General features: G+C 44.1%; 1 protein-coding gene across 1 annotated transcript in view; it reads left to right on the top strand.

The window, feature by feature from the left end:
- CACNG4 (calcium voltage-gated channel auxiliary subunit gamma 4) overlaps nt 1-24,093 on the top strand; it is a 43,286-nt gene that overhangs the window by 7,826 nt on the left and 11,367 nt on the right. The window lies entirely within an intron of this gene.

Here is a 24,093-nt window from a genome sequence, read left to right as displayed (position 1 = left end):
CATTTTGAGGGACACACAGAGGTGCTGGGGACCGCAGCAATGGTTGAGATAGTGCCTTTCTCTATATTGGGATTTATTGTAATATTAAAGATATGTGGCCTCTCTAATCTCCCATAATAGCAAGCCCTGGGGCAAGCTGCCTGCAGGATGGATGGCCCAGCCTAAGCAGACTTTAGCTAGAATTTCCTTCAAATCTGGGGGCATTTTTGCCAGTTGTTGCATGCTGTGAGTCAAATGCAGTGAAAGCATTGAAGCAGCTCTTGCTTTAGCCTGGCAGATAGTCCAACCCCTCCTTCTCCTCCTTCTTGTGGCATCCCATCGTCTGAACACCTTTGTTCTTATTCTCTTTTTGCCTTTCCTTGCTGAAATGTTATAACTTTCCTTCTGCTAAAAAGGTGTCTTCTGAATTAGCTTTTCAATGGCAGTGCAAGAGTCTTTCTTTAGAAAACTGGTAGATACTGCCCCAGGGAGAAATTGAGGATTTTTAATTTCTCTTCTTAACTCTTGAGCATCTCTATGCCCTCCTGCCAAGGAAAAACATATAATCATATACTTGTCAAAAGGTTTGGGGTCTCTTTTCTCTACCCGCTTTACTTTGATTCCCATATGTTTATCCAGGCTCCTGCTTACTTTACCAATAGCACTGTAAGTTCTTTTTCAGTAGAATTGAGTCATTTTTTGTCAAATGTTGTATGTGAAGGAATGCTAGATTATAAACATGCAGTCAGGATACAGAGAGACAGATGAAGGGAAAGTGCGTTACGGAATTACAGTATTTCCTGTGCAGATTGCCAGACCCTGATATGAATTAACCTCTTTTATTGTTCTTTTTCAAGCATTCCGCCTTTTAATTGCTGTTTTGGAATCGTGCCACTTAGTTATGCCCTTTGAATGCTTCTCACTTAGCCAGTCCCATTAGCCTGATAATGCCAAAAATTTCAAAGATGTTCAGAAGCAACAAGCATCCCCTGTTCAAGTGGAGAGGTACCCAGTTCAGTGAGGAATTACCACCCTCATTTAGCTGCCAGGTTTTTTCTCAGATTTAGTTAATAACCATTTTTAAGTCACTGCCAATTCTCTACTGGAGGGTTCAGATCAGTTTTCTCCCATTTATACATTTTAAATAATGCAATTTTGTGTAGAATATGGATGACTGAATATTTTCTCCTGTCCAAATATATAGCACTCAATAATGTGAGGATTGTTATTGTGTCTTACTTGCATCCCAGAGGCACAGTTTATCTATTGTTGCTGCTAGGCATTAAAAAGGAACCATGACATGTCGCAATTATGCCTTAAAATAGGATCTTGCCAGAAGTACATTGCCTAAATATTATCAAATTTAAAATACAACTTACTGCATATATCTATCTTAGAGCTGTGCATACCTATCTCACGGGTCACGGAATATTGGTGATGGCTATTAGCAAGACACTGGATAATTTTGTTGTAAGAATTTCTATGCTGTTGGGGTTTTTTTACAGCTCAGCCCCCAGCATTCAGCTGCCCCCAAGCGAAGGAAATAGCAAACTCTTAACGCTGGAAGACCTTGTGACCACTTAAACTGAGTTTTCAAAGGTAGCCAGATGTTAGTAATTTTCCTTTGTATATGACTCACTAGTAGCAATAGTGGGCTTTAATCATCTCAGTCCAGTGGATCTTCTAGATTCAGGTGACCCATAGCAATGCTCCTGTACATACTTGCATACATTTTAATGCAAAATTGGCTAGAGTTGGTTTCTTTGTGTGTTGGTCTGTTTTTAGCAAACTGATGAAACAGCAAGTTGTATTATGTCGCATCACATTTTTGTCCACATGGATCATGAACAGGGTCGAAGCCCTCAGATTCACTGAACAGAGCTGTTACTCAGGCTAGTGGAGTAAATAGCCTCAAATAGATTGTTATTCTCCAGATATGCCTCTGCTGATGGTGGGTTATTTGTTGGCAATTGTGAACTGCCAAAGCTTCAGGAACTTGGTTTCCAGTGCAGGTTGCGGAGGGAGGCGCCCAGACTCTTCATCTATTTCCTCCCAAATTTCACCTCCCCTGGTCCCACCCTGGCACCTGACAGCGGATTATTCTGTACAATTAGAGCTTGGCAACATTATTAATGATTCCAATTGGGTTTTATTAGGGGAATTGTTGGAAGACATCAGTATCAAGCAGAGGTACCCTAGACATGATAAAAGATAAAATATCAATTAATAAATCAGGGAGCTAAGTTACAGTTTGGAAATGGCTTCTTAAAACTAGAGTTTCCAACCCTAACCAGTTGGGTGCTTATCCTCAACCTCCTGCCAGCAGGCAGCAGAGCATCAGTTATTTGCCATTACAGCAATTTTGGGTTCACCAGCGTGCTCTTTGCAGACAGACGAACCTCTTCCAGACAGACCAGTAGGATGCAGACAGCCCCAATCCAAAAGCCCCTCTACATTTATGCATGTGCTGAAGCCAAGCCAATAAACCTGGCAAGAGGCTGAGTTTCTTGGCTCAGGCTTCATGCTGCTTGGATCTGCCCCCACTGCTTTTGGATCAGAGCTGGTCCGCGTCCCCCCAGCCCTGCCTGCTGCAAAAACACATTTTTGTCTGTCAACAGAAGATCCTCCGAGATGATGAGCAATCTTTTCAAAGAGTGTGGCTTATGAAGTCTAACCATATTTCCAGTAAAGGTTTATGTCTTTGAAGCCTATGTTGCTTTGGGAGTCAACAGGATGTTGGTTTTTCAAAGTTACTTAGGTGTTTCCAAAAATATTTATCTAAGACTAATGCCGCGATCTGCTAACCATGAGGTTAAACAACCTGTGGCTCTCCTCAGTAGACTGAAGGTTTGCTTCAGAGGTTGGTAAGCATTTCTCCTTTGCTCTGCGCATTTTGCTGGACTCTTGTCCTTGCCTTTAGTGCTGGCAAATGCAGGTGGTTTTGAAGATGCTTTGGGATCCTTAAAGATGTAAGACCTGAAATAAAGCATGTAGTATTTAGGAATTATGTTAGGCCTGTATTCACAGTATCACTTCTAATTATAGCCATTTGAGCAATTCACTTGCAATGGCCCACTACAGTAGTGCTTATTAAAATAGAATCCTCTTTATAGTTTGGTAGCAGATTAAGAGGGGGGAAAAAAGGCTATCCCATTCCATCCGATGTCTTTGAAAGAGATTTACCCTCATAACTTGCTTTCAAGGGATATTCCCCTTGTTTTCACTTGTAATCCTGGTCTGATTTTTAATGACTGACTTTGTGTCTCTCGGTAGCCAATTCCTTTTCCTCATTTTATTTTAATTTCTGTATATAGATGGCAGCATTCTAGCTGGAGACAGTCTTTGGACACTGCAGCAAAACCCCTCAGAGAAGGAAAAACAGGCCAGAAATTTTCCACCTGAATTCTAAGTCTTACGCAGGGCTTTGGCCACACAAAAAGCCAACATGCTCAACTTTGCAGGATCAGAGGAGTGCTCAGATGCAGAAGCTGGATGAAGGGCAAGTGGTTCAGGATCAGGGCCAGGCCTGGGCAGCCAGGACCTCGCCGTCAGCATCTCCCGGCGACAGCGCAGAATGCAGCTACTCCCACAGGTTATCCCTTTTTCTGGCATGCCTGCTCTGCCCCGGGAGGGCTGGGCAAGTGGTTGCAGCTGGCTAGAATATGGGTACACAGTTCCTAATGCTGATTTTATAGCATTAATGTGCACCTGTTTTGGTGGCCAACTGGCACCGTGTTCAGCCTAAAATGTGTGTGTAAGCCCTGTATTGAAAGAGGCATAAGAATTAGCGTGTATCAAACATGTCATTAGACACGTGCTTGGTAGACATAATGTAGGATAATGAATATGATCACAAGAATAAATTAATAACTGAAAATATTTTTTATACGTATGCACACTTAAAACAGGATAAAGAACTAAGTGACACTTGTGTCACCAGTTTATAATTAAAATGCAGTGCTTGAATGAAAATGTAAGCTTCAATTAGCCAGCACGACCCTGCTTCCGGCTTTACTTCCCACTGAAAAGCAACGATAACAAGCTCACATTTATTATCAGAGTTTTTCCTGGAGCTGTGCACTGAAACATGCTCACATCTGAGCCCTTTCACTGAAGACATTTTTTCGCTTCAGCAGTTTGGCATGCCATACAAAGGCTCTCTGATTTTTAGTGTTCACCTCCTCTTACATAAAAATGTTTTCTGTGCATATTATTTGGTTTTAGTTAAAGTCCAGGTGCACGGGTTACTGAAGAACCAAAAGGATGGCTCATCACATAGCACAATGGGTAATTATTGCTGAGCTTCACTGTATTGCACAGACAAACCCTTTCTTGGAGCTCAGCATTGTAGCTGTGAGAGAGAGAAAATACCTACGATCTAGCCCTAAGTCCTACAAGGGAAGAACAGATCCTCTGGTATCTGCTCTGCCCATTTGGTTTTTAACTATCTCAGGGGACAGATCTTTACAATTTTGTTTAGAGATGCTATTTCGCATTTTAATTTCACCAGTGGGAAGTTAATACATATACAAATTATGAGGTCTCATGTGTTCCCATTTTCATCCCAAGAGCCTTCTAGTTAGGCTTTTTGTAAAATGGTTAAATAATTCTCTGGGTTTGGCCACCATTTCAGCCAAGATTTATCTTGATCTATGCATGATCCAGACAAAGTCCGGCACTGAATTGCCTAAGAATTGAGCTTCTGATTTCTGCAAGACCCGGCAGGGTCCTCAGCTAGACAACTCTGCTCCCTGTGTAGGCAGGAAGAATACCCAGGTGCCTTGAAAGAGCAGGTCTGGAAATGCTCATGCTGGGTGGGGACCTGCCTGTGTCAACTTGCAGGAAGGTTAATGCCGTGCTGCATCTTGGCTCCTGCCCATCTATGCAATTTGGGTACCCAGCTCAGCGCTCCACACAAGGGGCAATGCCATCCGCTTGAGATACAGGTCCTTGAGGGGCCTTCTGAGAGCTGCTGACAGCCGTGGTGCCTTCCTGGACACTAATCTTGTAATGCCAAAAAAATAGAAACCTTTCAGTTTAGGACATATTCATCCTGAAGATGTCTGTCATGTCTTGAGGACATGCAGTGGGTACGTGGTTGGACGTTTTTGCACCCTTCAAACCGGTCCATGTGCAGACAAGGCTACAGGAATCAGAGTCCAAAGTAAGACGGCTAGGGAATTCCTTTCTCAGCCAGTGCTTTGGACAGCTGGTGAAAGGGATACAAACCCTGACCAGCCCCAAAATGTCAAGATAGAGCAATCAAGCCTCAGAAAGTGTACTTAGGGAATTTGTACTCTCTGACGGAGGTGGGACCGAATGTCCACATGCATATCTTTTGCAATGCCCCCTCCAATATTTTAAGCAATTTCTACAGGCAGAATTCTTGTAATGTAGGAGTGGATGTCAAGCCAGGATATCTCAACTCAGAATAGATATGTGCTTTTAGCTTTGGGTCAGGCAGTGATGTGTGGTGTGGTGAGAGCCCTCAGGGACTCTTCAAGTTGTAAAAACTACAAACCTTCTGGTTTTTCACTGGTGCTATTCACATGGGACAGAGTGACCTCTCCAGAAGGCCTTTCCAACAGCAGCAGCAATCTCTCTCAACAGCATTTAATAACTACCCATGGAGAAAATTACACTCTATTTAAAAGGCCAGAAAAATCATCTCCAGCTTAACTCTGCTGACTTTGGTAGAATTACACCAAAAACGAGTTTTGTCTGATATCCTTTCCCATACTAATGTTCAGTAGCTGGGCTGAAAAAGCCTTTCAAAGGCAGATTAAACAAGCCCAAATGATGAAATATTCTTTTAATTTTCCTTCGCACACGTTATTTTAGGTGTAGCTTGGAATGCGGCCCTTACGAAAGGCATCCCTTTAAATATTTATACAGCATCAATATGTAGCCACCTTCATACGTTTTTAATGATAAGTTCCTTTCTAAATTAACCATTAGGTAACCCTGTTCTATAGTGTTCCATATTTTGCACTGCCTTTACGCTACCCTTGGATTTTTATTTATTTATTTCGCTGCGGAACAATGAAGATGTCAAGGCAAGGCCCAGGGGCACCGTGGAAATCGAATTCTTGGAGCACCACCGCTGTTGCCATGGTGGACACGCGCTCAATAGCACACTGTGCTGCTCTGCAAGCCAAGGGGATTAAAACCCCAGCTCCTCTGCTGGGCCATGTCAGTTCACCGCTGTTACAATGGCAGCTCTTCATTTCCGTAATTGTAGTTCCCAGGACTGGGGGGGGGGAATATCGAAGCAAACCCAAGCGAAGAGATGAAGGCACTGCAAAGGGGCAGGAAGCGATAACTCCACTCTGAGGTTCTCCCTGGGAAATGCAGTTGTTGGCAAAAGCCATGGGTTTTTATAAAGGTGGGATTTTTGAGTCTTGTTTATGCCTCATCATCATAGCAAAATTATTTCTGCAGAAGCTGCTCATGGCTGGTTTCCATCCTGGTTTCCCTCTCTGCTAAGAGGACCATAGGAGATGGCAGCATCCAGAAATCATGGCTGCATAACCAAAAACTTAGCAAAGCCTCAGCAGGGTGACAGAGGGTACACGCATCCCAGGTTTGGTAGGGAGATTATTCCCCTGACACAAAAAAAGAAAGATGCATCAGAGCTTGTTCTAAGCCCTGTTATACTGAAAGCAAGAGCAAAATATTCCTGCACCCTGCTTTGTAAAGACAAGTTGCACTCTTTAGAGCTGAAATCCAACCTCTCCTCCTCTTGCCTGCTGAAGGGGCCTTATCCTGTACTTGTTTTGTAAGTAAGAGCTTCAGTTAAGTCAGTAAAGATTTTGTCTGAGGATAATGGGCTCAACGAAATACTGAAATGCAATTTCCCTGAGTTGCAGTGTATTGAAGAAAGAGATTGAGTCACAAGCAATCCCCTTCTAGCGACGGAGCACGGTCCTGCTGTACACATTGCTGAATCAGTCCAAGAAAGGCTGTCACCATCTCTTATGCAGGCAGATAAGCTACTTCATAAAAAGCACATGGGTATTTTCATATCTTCCCTCCTATGAACCAAATCTGGTATGATTGGGCTCCAGCAGTGACTTGGTCTGCTGGGGTTTTAAATATACTGGTTAAGGGACATTGTTTGCTCCAAACAAAAGCCGTCTGGGCTTCACATATCCAATATGTGTCTCAGTAAAAGAAGCCAGGCAGCAGCTGAAATACAATGAACTGCTCTGTTCCACCAAGGGGAAGGAAAGGTATGGCCAAGCTTAAACCGTGCCATAACTTGAGGCTCCTCTTTGAGTTGCAGAGGCAATTTTTTCTCAGTGTTTGTTGCAAATATGTTTAAATTTGCTTTGTTTTGGAGGCAAGTAGTCAATGCATCTGAAGTGCATACTTGACATATGCTTCTTTTCTCATGCTGTCCTCCATTCGTTTCATGTAGCAGATGCTCAGTTTACCACTTTAAATGTATTCTTATTTACTAGAAATTATTTTAGAAAATAGCTGTTTGGGACTAAACATTTCCAACCCTTCTTCTGGGTGCTGGGAGCTCCTTTTTGCAGCTGTCCTGTGTGGCTGGGTGCAGATGTTGACAGGTTAATTTGCATTTGAAGAGCTGGATGCAGTGAGCTAAGCAAGGGGTTTTCTTCCCTGCCTCTGAAGGCAGTCACTTAAACACTCCTTGCCAAATTTAGCCCTGATGCTACTCTTCTTAATTAACTAGAGCAACGTCCAAGCTGAGTTTGGCCCATTGTTAGCTGCCCGTTTATTCCAGGGTTAAATTAAGCCCCCTGACCATGTCAAAGAAAGGATCTTATTCTGAAAATTGATTGTACAACAGTGAAACACAAGGACAGTCCTAATTCACAGCAAGGTGGTATGTACAAGCTAGTTTATGTGATTTCCACTATGTTGTCCTGTTGCCAGAAACTGCGGGTCCAAACCTTCCAGCTGAGGTCTCGGGTTTACTTGGCTGCTGCATAGTACTGGGGTCAGAAACGTTTCAGTGAGAAAGAAACCCTGCTATTAAGAAAAAAAGTGCAACTTGCACTGGTTGGTCCCCCCTTCCTGGAGGGGACTCCTTCGTTGCTGTTGCTGCTGTTGGGGGTGGTCTTTCATGTACGTGATCCATCCACATTGACTCAAAGCACAATTTAGCAGAGACCAAACACTTTCATATTGTAGCAAGGAGAAAAGCTAGCGTTCAAAGAGCTGTAGCCCTGTCACAATCAAGGCCTGTACACTTTGCTTCCTCTTCATTTTCCTTCCTTTTCTTCAGATGTTACAAAGCTGCCAAGGAAAGCTACATCCAGCAGGTATTAGAGCACTGAACTGAACCTGCAGAAACATGGGAAGGCGTAATTAAGGTTGTCTTTTGTTTTTCCGCCTTCATTTCACCACGCTTCTGCGCCTCCCTGCCACGTCCCTGCCATGATCAGCTGTGGGCAGATGCTGTCTCACTTCTCCCCCATAATCTGGATTTCAGCAATTTCCCAGTTTCCTCGTGCTGCTCTAACACAAGGTACAGCTGCGGCTGAGTTTGCTGCACATCCCTCTGGTCAAGGCTGCCGTGGGGACAAAGTTACCCATTTGAACTTTGGCAGTTTTGATGTCTGCACGTGAGCATTATAATGAACACTACTAACACATTGGGCTCAGCCTGCGTTTTGGAGGGTTCATGGCAAAACTCTTGCTCGTCACAGTCAAGCACCACCTAATTCATCACCCCAACTGCGCATGGGTGCGGCCTGAGAGACCGCTGGCACACTGTGCTTTCTTAAAGAAAAGTGTTTCCTCCAGTCCATCATTTGCATCATGCATGAAACTCTTCTTGTAGACATCTTTTTCTATGTAAGAACTTCAGGGGAGGGGATAGGAATGGAGAATGTTGCTGCTAGCAGGCATGATTCAGGTACCCGTGGCGACATGAGATCACTCTGCATTGTCACCAACACGAGAAGATTACCTTATACAAGAGTAACTAAGAAAAGTATTTTTGACCTTCAAGATTTTCTTATCTGTAAACATTATAGCTAGACAGCAATGCAGCCCAACCTGTCAACAACAAGAAATAAAAGAATAATAAAACTAATTTAAAACCCCACAGTGGCAGTGGAATAAATTCGTACATTTATCATTTCAGAGGTTCCCATCGCTCCTGCCTCTTTTTCTGCAAGGTTTAAATTATTAGATTTTTTTTTTTTTTACATTGTGTTTACTCTCCTAAGAATAGAATACAATTTACAGAAACTCATATGGATGAAGAAGCATTTTCCTTTTGCGCTGTTGCTCACACAGTTAACACACACAAACCTGCACCTTCCAGCTTTCCAAAACCTCAGTTCATACCATGAGATAACTTACTTAAATATTCAGAAATTTATTTTTAAATCCTTACAAGAAGAAGGTTTATTACCTGAACTTTCTCTTAAATATCATGCATCTCATTGTTTGGTGCAAGACTTTATCTGGTCCAGTTAAAGGGGCAGATTCTTCCCAACACTTCTGTGTGTGGCTGGTCCTGTCATGTCTAGCGTTGTAGATATTTGCATGAGAAGAGAGCCTTAAAACGAAGAAGTGCAGGATGAGGACCTAAGCTTACCATAACAGCTGGAAAGAACCTACTAAATGAAATTCAATATGTGCTACTGTAGATCTCCCAGGTTTTAAGCTTCCAAGGCGGAGGGTGATTTTTAAGCAGAATTTTAACTTGCACATACATGAATTATTTCTAGTGACTTGCTCAAAAATAGCAATTTGAGCCTGACTCGCAACGTACTTACACAGGGCTGGAGTGTGGCCAGGCAGCCTGCCCGTGCCTGGGAAAATGAAACTTTCTGCACACACCTGAACTAAATACCCGACTTGGGTCTGGCACTGAGGGCTGTGGACATGCTCTTGGGGTCCCTTGTCCCTCTCCTGACACAGGTCAGCAGGGAATGGTCAGAGTTTGGGGTCCAGACATCTCACTAAGGTCTATGCCAGCAAGGGAGGGCTGTAGTTTGTTGCCGATAGAGGCTAACGGTAAAGTGCTGTCCCCCGAGAGCAGGAGAGCACCATGCTGCGTGACTCAGAGGCACAGCTGAGTCACAGCCTCCCGTAGCTTCTCCTGTGATAGGAACGGGTTACACACCGTATCCAAGACTGAGCTTGAAGTCACGATCCAAATCATTGTGTTCAGGATCCTCGTTTGCTTCACAGGGAGAAGGTAGTTCCCCTTCTTGGAGAAGAAAAAGGAGTCTGTGGTGCAGGAAGACCAGACCCTTGATTCCCACTCATGAGAGTGCTGATAGGGGAAAAAAAAAATCCAACAAGCACCGCCTTTAAAGCGCTAGGGGATGACAATATCTCTGCTAGGGCCCCTCAGAAGTCAATGAAGGTACACTTGGCATATTGAGTATTTGCTGATTAGCAGGATGCATCAGCTAAAATGACCTGAGGCATGTGGAACTGCCGTGGAAAAGCATTGACGTCTCATGAGGGTATGGCTCTCCTACTCGAGAGAGTGTGTAGGAGCAGATCCCTGGAGGGGTTTAGGTGTTGCCATGTGTAAAAACATAGAAATTGGCTTACAAATCCCAGGACCCCGGACGATAAATGACACCAAAGAGTAGAGCCCAGGAGATAGACCCTAATGGTAAGCAGCATGGCATCAGGCCTCAGCTTTGCAGACCCACAGGGCTGGTGTTTTGGGCTGTGCTCATCCTGAGGGATGGACATCACATTTAGGAGTCCTCTGGATGGAATCACAGCAGAGCAGGGCTGCATCGGTGCATCCCCACTCAGATGCTGGCACTTCCCTCGCAGCACCGTCAGAGTTAAATGACACCAGCAGATCCTCACTCTCCAGTAGGTATTTGCTGGCAGACAACCCGGTGAATCCAGTCTCTAGAGCGTGAGTAATCTATAGTCACTAGGAAAACTTTCTCAAGAGCTTATGTGGGGAAAAAAGCCCTGATGCATCAGTAGCACTGTGTGCAGAAGAGCTGCTGGAGCCCGTTGATATTTCAGCATGACCAAGTATTTTTAGACCCATCCTATGGTGCAGGATTTTTTACTTCCATTTCACAGCCCTTGAAGCCTGGCAAACTTTCATTAACATTTGATGCCTTGAAGTCATGCGAGGTCTGGGGGAAAAGAGAGGGGAAGGAGGAAAAAGAAATATACCTTTTTGGAGCATGTAGTTTGCAAAGTTGCTGTGAAGCTTAGAAAAAGCCTCCAATCCCTCGTCTTTGTACCAGGTGCTTTTAAAGTACCCAAACCATTCAGAGAGCATAGCGAGAATCCCAAACCATGGCTGTGTGGGAGAATCTTGCTTAATTAGAAGTTAACTTAAGTTAACATGTTAAATACCTGGAGTCTCTCTGGCCCTTGAGGAGATTGAAGCACTTTTTAAACAGAGAGCTCCCCACCTTAGAAGGATTATGCATCTCTCCTTTGTCCACTATTAGGCAACCTTGCTAATACTGGGCTCTTTGACCCATAAACCCCCAAATTATTTACAAGCCATCATGCTGCCATCCTAGAGAGAAGAACCTGGGACATGGAGCAGTTAAAGGATTTGCTCCCAATTCCCACTGCATGTAGTGCCATTTCTGCTCAGCATAAAGTAAGGCTTTTCTGCCCACATTTATGCACGGGGAAAGCAGTGCCTCCCTGCTACAAGGCAGACTTTCAACTGGAAAATAAATTAACAGAAACTCTATTTCATGCCCCCCCCCAACACACACACAGACACACGCAGACACGCACACACACACACACACACACACACACACACACACACACACACACACACAGAGTGTCTCTTTGCACACAACTGAGATTTTTCATAGGCTGAGGGAGTAGGAAGAAGAGACATATTTTTGTCTCCTTGGCAAAAATATATTGGCAGCATATCACTGAGTTGTAAAGATTGAGTAAGTACCAGAGTGTGGCCCCGTTAAGAGAAGCGGATTTTGGAAAGCTGCCCTTCGGCTGCCTGTGCCCATCTGCCAGGACCATTGCAGGGATGCTGTCCTGGGAGGGGGGTTCAGCATGTGGGACCCCAGACAGCCTATACAGGCTCCTGTGGAGGAAGAGGAGTTTGTAATACCTGGAAATGAGGAGCTGTCAGCTCTGCATTGTGCCAGATGAAATGTATGAAAAGGAGAGGAGCTGTAAACCTCCCCTTGTGCATGGCACTGTTCCCAGGCGGTCGGAGCCACTGCCTGCCTCCCGAGCTGCGTACTTCTCGGGAGGTCTCGCCAAGGTGGTGACAAACTGGTCTTCTCCTGCTTTCAAAACTGGAGAGGAAATATGGTCCCTGAGCTCCTGTTATACAAGGGCAGGGAGAGAGATGAAAGACTGAAGACAGAGGGCTGTGAGGGAGTCAAAGGCACGACAGCCTGTGCTGCCGGGCACGGGGTCACCTGCCTTTTGTCCAGCAAAAGGCAATTTTTTTGTTTTTTCTACTTCCAGCTGTAAACCTTGCCAGTCACTTCCATGCCATCCTAGGACAGCAAAAAGCAATAAGCATTTCTGGTTACAATGGAAGATGTGCCCGATGCTGCTAAGAGCTGGGACTCTCAGATACATTATTTAAATCCAAGCCTGAGATCCCAGACTGGTTTGCCCAAAGCTAACACCACCATTATACTTCCCTGATGCAGGTAGAGTCATTTCTTAGTAAAATGCAATTCTGAAATGCTGAGAAAGAGAAGAAAGTAAACTCAGAAATCTCGACAATGAAATATTTATGCATCTGTGCTTTAGTGCATTGTAATTTTGCATGATATGCTTTGCTTTTCAAGACTGACTAGATTAAGGCACTTCTGATTCATTAAACACATTTTTCCTAAATGCTTCTTCTACAGATATTGTTGGGCCATTGTGCTTAGTTGTATTTATTAGCTGGTGTAACAAGGAAGTTACATCTTCCCTAAACCTGAGAGGAACCCGCTTAAATGTCTTGCTTTGAATCTCAGCAGAGAAGAAAACAGTTCTAATGAATAATTAAAGCTTAAAGAGGTCATGCTGCTTTCGCAGTATAATTTTTATTTGTTGCTGCTTAGTTTGCATTAGCAAATAGAAAGTTTCAGGTGCAGGAGCCAAATGAAGACTCTTCTGCATGTGTTCATTTAAACAGCTCTACTTGGTAGCCATCTCCATTTTTATGTATTAGGTCATTTGTTAACTGTAATAATTTAAATCAGTCCTGGGAATTATAAGTTTCAGACTCTTAATTTCCATCAGGCAGTGGCTTCGTGCATCCCCTCGCCTTCTGTCAGCAGTACAAGCACCGACTCCTCAGCCGGGCAGGGCTGTGGATGCAGGCAGAGCTGCGCAGGGAAGACCCAGGTCGCCATCTGGTCCCCGTCTCTGCAGGCACCACCAATCTGCCAAGCTCCTGCTCTCCTCCCAGGCCCTCTCCTTGCCTCCGGCCACCCACTGCCCACCCTTCCCGTCGCCTCCTCCTCCTCCTCAGCTCGCTCTCCCTCCCATTTTCTTCCAAGCTTCCTTTCCTCCTCCCCTGCGAACCACCTCTTGTTCCTCCCCGCTCTGCTCTGAAGCGCTCCTTTTCCTCCTCCTTTTTTACGTTGCTCTCTGCCGTCCTCCCCAAGGCCCTTATTCCCCCAGAGCTGCTCGTGATTTTCCTCCCCCTCTCAGTGTGCCCCAGTGAGACCAGCCTGCCCCATCTGCTGCACGAGGCTGGCCACAGCCAGGGATGCACCATCCTGGCTGCCAAGGCACCTTCCACCCCCAAATGACGAGAAACCCAAGCCTGCCAGCACCCACCCTCTGTGAGGGGATGGCACCTTATGGGTTGCGTATACTGCTGGGAGTCAGGAATAAGCAAATCAGTAATAACTCTAATTCAAGCTAAAAAGTCCTTCATATTTCTTTTATATTTTCTTCCAGGATATATTACAGTTGCAAAGTATTTTGTTACTTTTTTTTTTTTTCATACTGGAACCCAGTCTCTCTAACCAGCAGCTCTGTTATTTTTTCCCAAGGTTAGACATTAGCCCTGGGTATTCAACTACACAACAGAGTCTCTTGGATGCACCACACTTACCTCTCCTAGTGGAGAGTCTTTTCCACTAATACATCACGCGGATGACTTTTGAAACCTTTGTCTTGCATTTCCCAAAATCCAGCCATCAGCAGGGTTTGGCAGTTACACCCCCTTCTCCTAACCTTTAGATTCCCCGTTGTCATCTGCCTTGTTTCAGTCCTACATCATTGATTGTGCATGATCAATCTCTAGAGGTTTAGCTTCTATGTATAACTCAACAAGCTGGCATAGAAATGAGGAAGACATGCTCCAAAATGAATGCAGATCCAGCTCAAGGTCACTGCATTATGAAGGCAGACATATTGCAAGCATTTCCTTCAATTAAGTTGATTTATGGAGTGAAATTTCCCTATTGCTTCTTCAATATCTAACTATTTTTCTAAATGCCATCATCTTATGATGAATCACCATGGATCGAAGAGACATGGAAACATTACAAGATCCCAGGACTGTACAAATATCCTGCATATTCCAAATCAGTTAACTAGTGAGGTCCTATATCACTACTTTCCAATGTAACCCTCGCTTTTTTTTCTGTGGAAAAACTTTGTGGTGCATGAATGAGACGAAAGCAAGTTTGTAAAGACTTCAGTTCTAGATGTCAGGTTAGAGGTGGTCCCTGCTATCAGAGCAGACAATTCATTTTATGCAGAGAGGTAATTACGTGATGCCTTGTAAACTTTTGCTACACCAAGAAATCTCACAAGGAGTAACAATAATATGAACCATTTTTCCACCTACTAGATCTGGAGGGTTTTTCCACTACAGAAGCATTCTGTGTGTGCTACCCCAAACATTTCCAAGGATTACCCAGGTCCTTGTTCTGGAGAGTTGTTTCTTAAATTTTAGACTGCTGCAAACCTTGCTTGTTGTGAAATGAAGATATTTCGGGAACCTGAAAAAAAGGCAATTAAAGAGGGTCTAAAAGTAGAAATTAAGAAGGCTACATGTGTATGAGAGCTGAGGTGGTAGAAGATGCAGGGGATAAAGCATCACACATTGTACTGGGTATGTTTCATGTAGTTCAAGAACAGTATTTATTCCCCAGATGTGACCGTGACTATGTCTCAGATTATAAACTCAGTAGAGACTTTGAAGAGACGTGAATGTCCATTTCCTTAAATTTCCTCCCCCGGGTAGCGATGAGCCATGATACAGGCTTTATAGACGTGCTGTGATCATAAGAGTTGAAACCATCAAGCCCTGGTTGACCACCATGTTAATGAGGGAGAACTGATGACTTACTGAAGTAAGGGAAACCAGATGGATAAAAACCAAACTATCCCTTAAGGGAAAGTTGATTCCAATTGTGCCAACACAGGAAAAAAGCACAGTTTGACAATGTGAAAATAAACACGATTTGTCATTTTGTAGCATATGAACGCTTCATCAGACAAAATGACTATCTGTTCTCGAAATTGCATCCGGTACAATTTGGCATTTCTGCTCTCTTATAATGATTGATGGACTGGCAGCTATCTGCCTGAATGAGCAGTCTTTGTACTGGTGAATGCATGTCAGGATCAAGAATATTGGGGGACAAAAAAGTGGATTTTCATCCAAATCAAGCTATAGCTGAATCCTGGCTAGCATACAGGCCACCACAGCTTACCTCCCACTGCTCTCTGAGCTGTGGGAGCTATGATGGCCACTGCATAGTTACGGTTGTGAATAACCAGTTAGTGTCTGACACATTGTGCCAAAAGCACTGCTGGTTACTAAAGTACCTCTTTAAATTAAGGCATTTTGGACCAGAATGTAAGTAAAAGGCTGGAAACTCGTTGGAGGATGACTTTCAGTTTGAAGCTGTGATGGGTGAAGAGGCTCACCTACAAAGCCAACACCAACTCCTCAAGCATTAGAACAATTTTATGTATGGTAGCAGAGCCAACTGCAAAACTCGAATGGAGGTTTCTATCCAAGCTTCAAATTAATTTTAAAAGGGAGAGAATTATTATATCAGCCGCCCAGAAACAGCTTTGGCAAGGCGGCAGCCGAGCAAAGTATAGAAATGAGCGGTGAGATAAACTTCTGGGCTGCCGGGATAAAGGACTGCGGCATGAGATGCAGGACGAGACGAGGTGTGAAGGTAGAACACAGAAAGTGTGGGCTGTGGTGGTAGATAGAAAAGCAGACACAGAAAAGTGAGTTACCAACCCCATGGCAACTAGAAATGTTGACAGTCTCTTGGGACTGAGCCAGGCATGGGAAAGCTTGCCATGGCAGGGCTAACTTAGCTCTGACTTGAAAATGTTCCTCAAGCAACATCACCAGCATTGCCCCCAAAAAATCATGTCATACCCAGGTTGAGGAATTGCCCCTGTTTTCCTGTGCAGATGATTTACAAAATGCAAACTGTACATCAGGGCTGGAAGTATGTCAGTGTTTCTTCCTAGAAAACACAGACTCATTCCCTCAATAAGCTCCATTAAAAGGAGCAACAAAGAAAAGACTAAAATAAGCCACAGAATCCCCCTGAAATTTCCCCCACTTTGCTATCCAGGCAGCAGCACAGGCGGACATGGTTAATAAGGAGCAAATTGCAAATGGTAGTAGGAAAACTGTCAGCAAGGCATGGAGGGGCTACTGGGGATGCCTGGGCAGTGGTGGTTGAATAACACAGCACGCTATTTTATCTGCTGTTTGGCTGAGGAAGCTGGGAAAGGGACAGGAGCATTGCTGAATAACCTCAGTCATGACTTATGTGGCCAAAATGCTGGTTTGTGAGAGGAACATTGGAAGAAAATTGACATTAAGTAGCTCAAAACAACGTGTAACATACAATCAACTCTCATCTACTTTGCTGCTGTCCTCCAATTCCCTGATACTATTGGTATTCACTGTGGTAGCACAAGGACACTTAGTACTTTTGGCAGCAGTTTTGTAATGACTGAAGAGAACACTGTGATGTGTTTTATTAGCTCCCAGATGTGCAGGTGAGGTGAATCTTTGGGAAACGAGTTTCACTGCCATGGATTTTCTAACATCACTCAAGGTCTCAAAATCTTATAATGGAACAAAAGGCTGTCATAGAATTTTAAAGTTGTCTTTGGCAAAGCACCTTTTCTGCATCTGTTCATTTCTTACACAGAAATACAAATGCACAACACCTTTGATGATATTTGCCCAGCTGAAAACAGAAGGTTGGCTGCCGAGGCCGTATATACCCATGTGAATTAAAACTGACTAAGCCTTGGTTGGCATTTCCCTGGATGCCTTCTGGTGTAGGTGATCCAGAATCTGGAGATGCTTTACCAGGCTGTACAAAATAGCGTTTAGGTGTTATGTCCTGCATTGCAGCATGCCAAAATAATATCGCTCAAAGAGTGATATTGTTCAAGCAAGAACTAGAAGTTACCACCAAACAGCGGACTTCTTCATCACCTGAGATATGTCTTCTCCTACATGGCAGCGGTGAGCATCCACTGGGATCTGGAGGAGACCAGCTAAGGCACCACATCTGGGCCACAGGAAACTCAAGAGTGTTAGAAAAGGGTGGTGACATGAAGGTCAAACTGCCCAAGCAGGAACCTCACCAGCTGCTATCTATGGCGGTGAAATTGGCACTCGGGTCAGCGGAGATGGCTATTCTGCAGTACGGAGCATGAGTGCCGCTACAGTTTGAGACCACTGTAGAAAAAAAGCAATGCAAGTGCTAAAGCAACACAGCCTTCGTTCTGCGGGGATAGGGTGCAAGGAGAAACTGTGAGCTGCCTCTGCTTCCAACAGAGAGGGCTTTGCAGAGGAGCACCAAGGAGAAGCTGCAGACAGCAAAAGGCAATCAGAGCAGACACTGCCGCGGTGCAGGCAAGTTGGGGAAAGCAGGTTATAACATCCTAGAGTAAATACTTGAGAGTGGTGGTATAAGACAGGGTCTTCTCTCATTGAAATTCTATGGCAAATACAGGAGGGAGCATTAACCACTATACGAAGGTAGGAGAAGAAGTGGAGTGAGGTTAATAGTGGGACTGAGAAAGTCAAATGACAAGATAAACTGACACCTGTTCCTAGAGAAAACATGCTTTTGCCAGACTCAAGGGGAATGGCGAGCGCTAAGAATAAAGGCCGAGGTGAGAGCGGAGCGCAATCCCCTGCCAACACCAGCTCATTTGCAAGCGCGTGGGCAGAAGCAGCTGCGAGCGGCTTGGTGCGCGTCTCCTCCAGCGCCGCTGCCGCCGGGGCGGTCTGAGCCCTCGCGAGGTGCTAAACACACCGGGAAGAAGGTGTTTTGCGTTTAAAAACGTTAAAGCGGAGCAAGATGGAGCAGGCAGCAAAAGTGACTGGTAGTTATTCACGTGGCACTGAGGGGACGGATGAAAAGCTCTGAGCAGCAGAGGGTCTGTAGGCAGTGGAGGGGGAGGACTGGAAGATGGGGAAATTCATGTCACAGCAGAAGAAAATAAGAGACTCGAGGAGGAGTTTTGCTTTGCCCACCAGACAATTGAAAATAGATCAAAAGAAGAACCCAAAGGGTTTGTTAGAGCTGACAGCTCCTAAGGAAGAAAGTGGGGCAAATTTCATACATTTGAACATTTTAAAATAATTTTCTTTTTGCCCAGGAAGTAGAGGGGGAGAAAGCAAAGGGAGAAGACCAGATTCTGATGTTGCTGTTACTGGGTGAGACAGATTTGAGTCCACTGCACTGAAATCAGACTCTGGCCCTTAAGTAGGCAGTTCAGCTCCCCACAATGAGAAACAAGTGAATTCTGAGTTATGGGATGAAAGACAGAGAAAGAAGGAAAGGACTTTTATGACGAAAAATAGATTATTATTTCACTATCTCAACACCTGTAGAGAAACATCGTTAAGATTTAAGACCATTTCCTTTTAAAGACTCAGCTGAGCTGAATTTGCTTTGGCCTGATCATGACATGCATGGACAGCTAGTGGTGGTCATCAGGTTTATGGTCCCATGCTAGCCCACAGTCATGGGAGTGGACCTCTAATCTTGTTAGGTACTAAGCGTTTTCTGAAAACAAGACCTACTCTGGCAATAGCATGACAATAACCCCAGGTACTAGCAGTGCTCTTCATCAAATTAACCTTTAGGAGGAAACAAAAATACAAACTGTCATATGGACAAATATTTCCCAGACTGGCAGGACTCAGGGGGTGTCAAACAGCATCTGGCTCAAAAACAACTGATGATTTGAAGTTTCAAGCTTTGCAAGGCTGTCACAACAGCCAAACTTTTCTCAAAGGCAGACACCCAATAAATGTGTATTTAACCTCCTGAGGCTTCTTTCTCTGCTGCCTCCATCCTCCACGGTGATGAAGGCAGTGGTACAGCAGCAATGTGGGGTAGCAAATTCACATGGGGTATGTTTTGCACACAACCTGCATCAATACTTCATGATTTCTTTTATAATGACAGCATTAAACATCCTCTGGCAGGGGCTCACAGGATCTGTGCTCATTCAAGTAACTTAAGGACAGGCCTGTGAAATTCTCAGCAAACAGCAGGAGACAAATAATCGAACTCAGGACAATTTAACATAGAAGGTGCCAAGTTACAAAAAAAATATCTAATGCTGTTCCTTGTGGCCTGCATGGAGAGCTCAGGAGCATAATAGCCCCTGTTTGACCATCAGCACCATAAAGCAGGTTTTGAAAGTAAAAGGAGGTGCACCATCCATTCCTCGCTTCGCGCGTTATTTTATGATGAGAGGAATGAAGAGAAAAGAAAGTTAACTCGTCAGCTGCATTTGCCATTGTGTGTCAATCCAGTGAGACAGGGGAGTTGTGCTGGTAGAAAATCAAAGAAATGAATACACAGATAGACTCCGTGCTATAAATTTTGTGGAGAGGAACTTTTTTTGGCATGTCTGATCTCCTTTGCTCACTATTGCTCAAATCATGCTGCAAAGGGCTTCAGAACCTGTCAGCAAAGAAATATTCCTAAGGAAAAAAAAATGTGTAACTGTTTCTCTTCTGCCCTGGCAGAGTTCAGCACTGACACACTCTCACTCACTTTATTAGAAGTTCTCCACTGTGGTCCAAAGGAAGTGTAAAGCCTGCCATTAAGGAAACCCAATCCCACATGGCATGCTCAGATGGACACTGTGTTCAGGCAACTGCTGATACAACAGCCCTGCTCTGCATGTCACACTTTTCTTGTTGTCTGTGATATTATCTGTCAATCAGACATCTCTGTGCTGATATATTCAGAAAACTTGTCATTTAAACATTCAGATATTCAAGCGTTGCAGTAAGTCAGCTAACGGTTGGCCCTGGAACCAACACACAACATTTAATCACAAAATAGACACAACAAGCAGAACCACCGGGCCAAATTTCCCCTGGTTCCTTACTGATTGCCTTATTTTTAATATACAGTCAGCTCCTTGCAACATGTATTCCCTATATCTGGAAGCACTTGCTGTCAAATAATCTCAAAACTCATTTCCTTCCATGCCTTCAAACCACCCCAGAAGACCCGTGTTTGCCAGAAGGAACTCAGCTGGTTTGTGGGATTTTAGGCTGGACAAATATGGAGTCTGTTTACCTGCCTGCAGGTAATTGATGTAGCCATGCAACCATTTCTGCAGCTGACATTCATAGCACTCATTCCATCAATATAACCCCCCTCAGGAGAAAACCCTGCTTAACTCTATTAATAGTGTGCATGAGTGCACACTAAGTATCTGTAGCTGCTCAAGAGCTACAAGAATGTGGCGTGTTGGCAGGGGAGAGTTTGATCCAAGGAGGTTGCAAATGTCTGGTGTCCCATAAGAAAACAAGAAAGGCTTCTCAGCCAAGTCTGAAAACCAATGTTTTACTGCATAGTCTCACCAAGGGCGGGTGAGAGGGCTAGAAGATTAAATAGTTAATTGAGCAATAGCTCTGCAGAAGCTGTTCATGGAGAAGGAGGCAGCAGCTCGACCCATCTATCCTCATGTGTCTCCCACTGCTATCAGATATCGCCTACCGTAAGCTCATGCTCAGAGCAAGGAGACGAAAACTGCTATTGACAGAAGTACCCTGCAGACAAGGTCCTCTACCGCAAAGCTGCTAGCGTCTCGCATGGTGGAAACCTATTGTAAATGACAACAGAACACTAACGTTACGGAAAGATCTTGTATATAGTTTTCAGGACTAGGGGAGAGGAGGAAACAAAAGTACAGTCTGCCTTGATGAATATTGTCAGACATTTAAGTGCACTATCTTAGTGCTGATTTGTGCAAACGCTGCCAGGGCGTCGTGAATGTTGTCGTCATTAAATACTAACGACAGGAAATGGCTGTTTCAAAGACACGGCTGATGGTATGGCCAACAACAGTGTGATCATGTAAAGCATGGCCACAAACAAAGTTAATAAGCATTTGCATCCTACAGCATTAACCATGGCTCTCAGTCATCAAAAAATAAGACCCCAGTGAACAATTCTGCAATGGTACAGGCAGGATGATTAAAGGATTATTTGAGAAAGAGCAAGGAGAAGGTAGTATGTAATCAGAATTTGGGCTCACTACTTTGATTACTGTTGAAAACCCTGTGTTCTTTGAGATCTTAAACCCCAAAACAAAGCCTAATCTTCACTTAGGCACTACAATCCCCTCCCTTATCACATTATCTGAGTACATCACACTCTAATTATAGTTATCTGAACAACACTTAGTGAGATCAGGAAGTACTAATCTTGTCGGAGAAGCCCTTGAACACAGAGAAAAACTGAGTCAAACAATTTTTAGTTTTTAAATGCCAGCTAAGTACGCTGCAACCAGTGGAAAAAAAATGTTCTTACACCATCAGCAACACTTCAGAAAATTTGTCTCTTCATTATCATTAACCCAGATCCTGAAGTCTGGGCTCAAAATTCAGAACAAAGTTGTTATTATTATGAAGAAAAAATGCATTATAATATTGGTATTTCTAAAAGCATAATTTAAAACATATCAGTAATCATTCAAAGAAAGAAGTAATACTTACAGCATCTCAGTGGGATATTATATCTTAGTCTCAAGAGGTATCCAGAAGTGCTTCTCAATATTTTAGTATCTGATAGGCAGTGATTGCAGTTTATTTATCTCTCTCTAGTGGGTACAGAAGTAGAAGTTAAATATTCCATCTTCCTCTCCAGAGTATATAAGGACTGCACCCACATACTCAAGCAAAGAAAAAGCATCTCTCTTCCACGTCACGTCCTGGTGTGGAAAACAGCCCATGTGTGCCTTACTGAGCGTGGACCAGTGGCCATGTTTGTCTACACATTTCACCAAGGCATCCTCTGTGAAGTCTTTGAGAAGAGCTTCGAGGAACTGAGGCCTTGTGCAGATGCTGTAGAACAGTTGTTACTGAATTTGACGGAGGTGTTTCCTTTTCTGCCACCTCTTCTGTTTCATGGGTTTTATTCTTTTACATTGCTTCACGTGCTAGGGCATGGAGCCAGGTATTTCACCAAATCTCAGTTTTGTTGTGTTTAAGTACAAGTCGGACTCTGCTGTTGTGCTTTTAAAGCTTCCGTAGCTTCCACCCAATTGACCAATCTCAATATCCCTAAGAATTGGAAATAGAAAAGAATGCTAAAGCTCATCTAGAATGTTCTGTTTGGGGCTAATTATTCTGTTTTTTCACCTCTGCTAGACCTGATAATACTCTTTCATGTGAGAGGCTCCAGATATAAGCACAAGCAAATGAAGGTCTCCAAACGTAAATGAGGAAAAGCCCGGACACTGCTAGTACCAACCCATCCTGTCCTGCTGATGCATATCAGTCCTGTGGTGGAAGGGGTGGCTTCTTGGCCTCCACGTAAGAGAAAGTTCTGCTAAGAGGCCCATTTCATTTGGAAGTTTAATAACGTGAGGTCATTTTACAGAGGCCAAAACTCTCCACCAATCCATCAGTGCTGCACACACAAGAGGCTTGGGGAACATTTGAGTCTTGCAGACGCCTTGTCTCTTAATTGAGTTTCTGGAAGTGGGACATTTACTTGGGCTGTCGCCCATGTCCACGCCCTGTGAACATGCAAGTTCACTCAGCAGCCTTCAGTGGACAGAGCTCTCTCCTTCGTGCATCTGCCTGTTGGTGTGGAAGTTGTGGGAGCTCAGTTACCTGTGATATTTCTACTTGTCTATCAGCTCTGGATAAGTTCAACCAACTCCCTTAAAAGCTATTGGAGAAGTTCATAGAGACTGACCCACCTATACACACGAGCACAGAGTCATTGAAAAGCTGATTTCCATAGGAAATTAGAGTGAGAAGGTTATTTAGAATTTTTCCTTAATGAATAGGAGAGAGAAAAAAATCATACTCTGAATGTATTCCCTCTAAATTGGCACAGCATAATGAAGAGACTCAAAGAAATGACCATCCAGTCTCAGAGGCCCTGTTATGCTGGGAGAGATTTAGTTTCCTTGCATGAACTGCCATAAAAATAAGCACTGGGATCTTTAAAATCTGAATTTTGGATTGCCTTGCTGGAGAGCCATCAGGCGCAACAAACCAGCTGATGGCAAACAGAGGGATGCATGGGCAAACATGCTTAGCAGGAGCAGTCCCAGCTGAAGTGATCTCGTCCGCCTGGCAGACAGGACAGGTGTGTCACTTACAGATGTGACGTGAGCCACTTACTTCTTGTTCACAGCTTTTGAAGTGCTGTGCAGAGAAAGCCCGAGCCGTTACCGCAATTAGAGTAGATACAGCATTTACTGGAAGAATTAAATGCACTGTAGTAGCAAACCTGCAGTTGACACTCACAGGGTGCAATCGAAATCCTCCAGATTAGTAATTCTTTTGAGATCTTTGTAATCATTGGTAATAGGTAGTGAAATAAATCCACATTTATATCCTACAGACTGCAGCTGTGCTTCTGCTAAAGTAGTATTAAATGAGGGTTTTTAAATCCTTCTGCCGGCTCGAGCTGTAAGCACGGAAACTCCTGTGCAGAGGATAACTCATCCTGGCTGATGTATGTTCCTGAGCACAAAAGCGCTGGTTAATGAATAATGAAAGCACCAAGGCAGAATCACACCTCAGGGCTTCGCTCCTGCAGTAAGCTCTCTGGGGAGAGGTCCCTGCGCAGCTCGCTGTGCAACGGCGGTCTCAGCTACCTGACTGCAGCTAAGGCAGGATGTGGCTAT

The sequence above is a fragment of the Phalacrocorax carbo genome, chromosome 16 (genome assembly GCF_963921805.1).
Source record: "Phalacrocorax carbo chromosome 16, bPhaCar2.1, whole genome shotgun sequence".
Lineage (NCBI taxonomy): Eukaryota > Metazoa > Chordata > Aves > Suliformes > Phalacrocoracidae > Phalacrocorax > Phalacrocorax carbo.
This window is presented reverse-complemented; position numbering and strand designations above follow the sequence as displayed.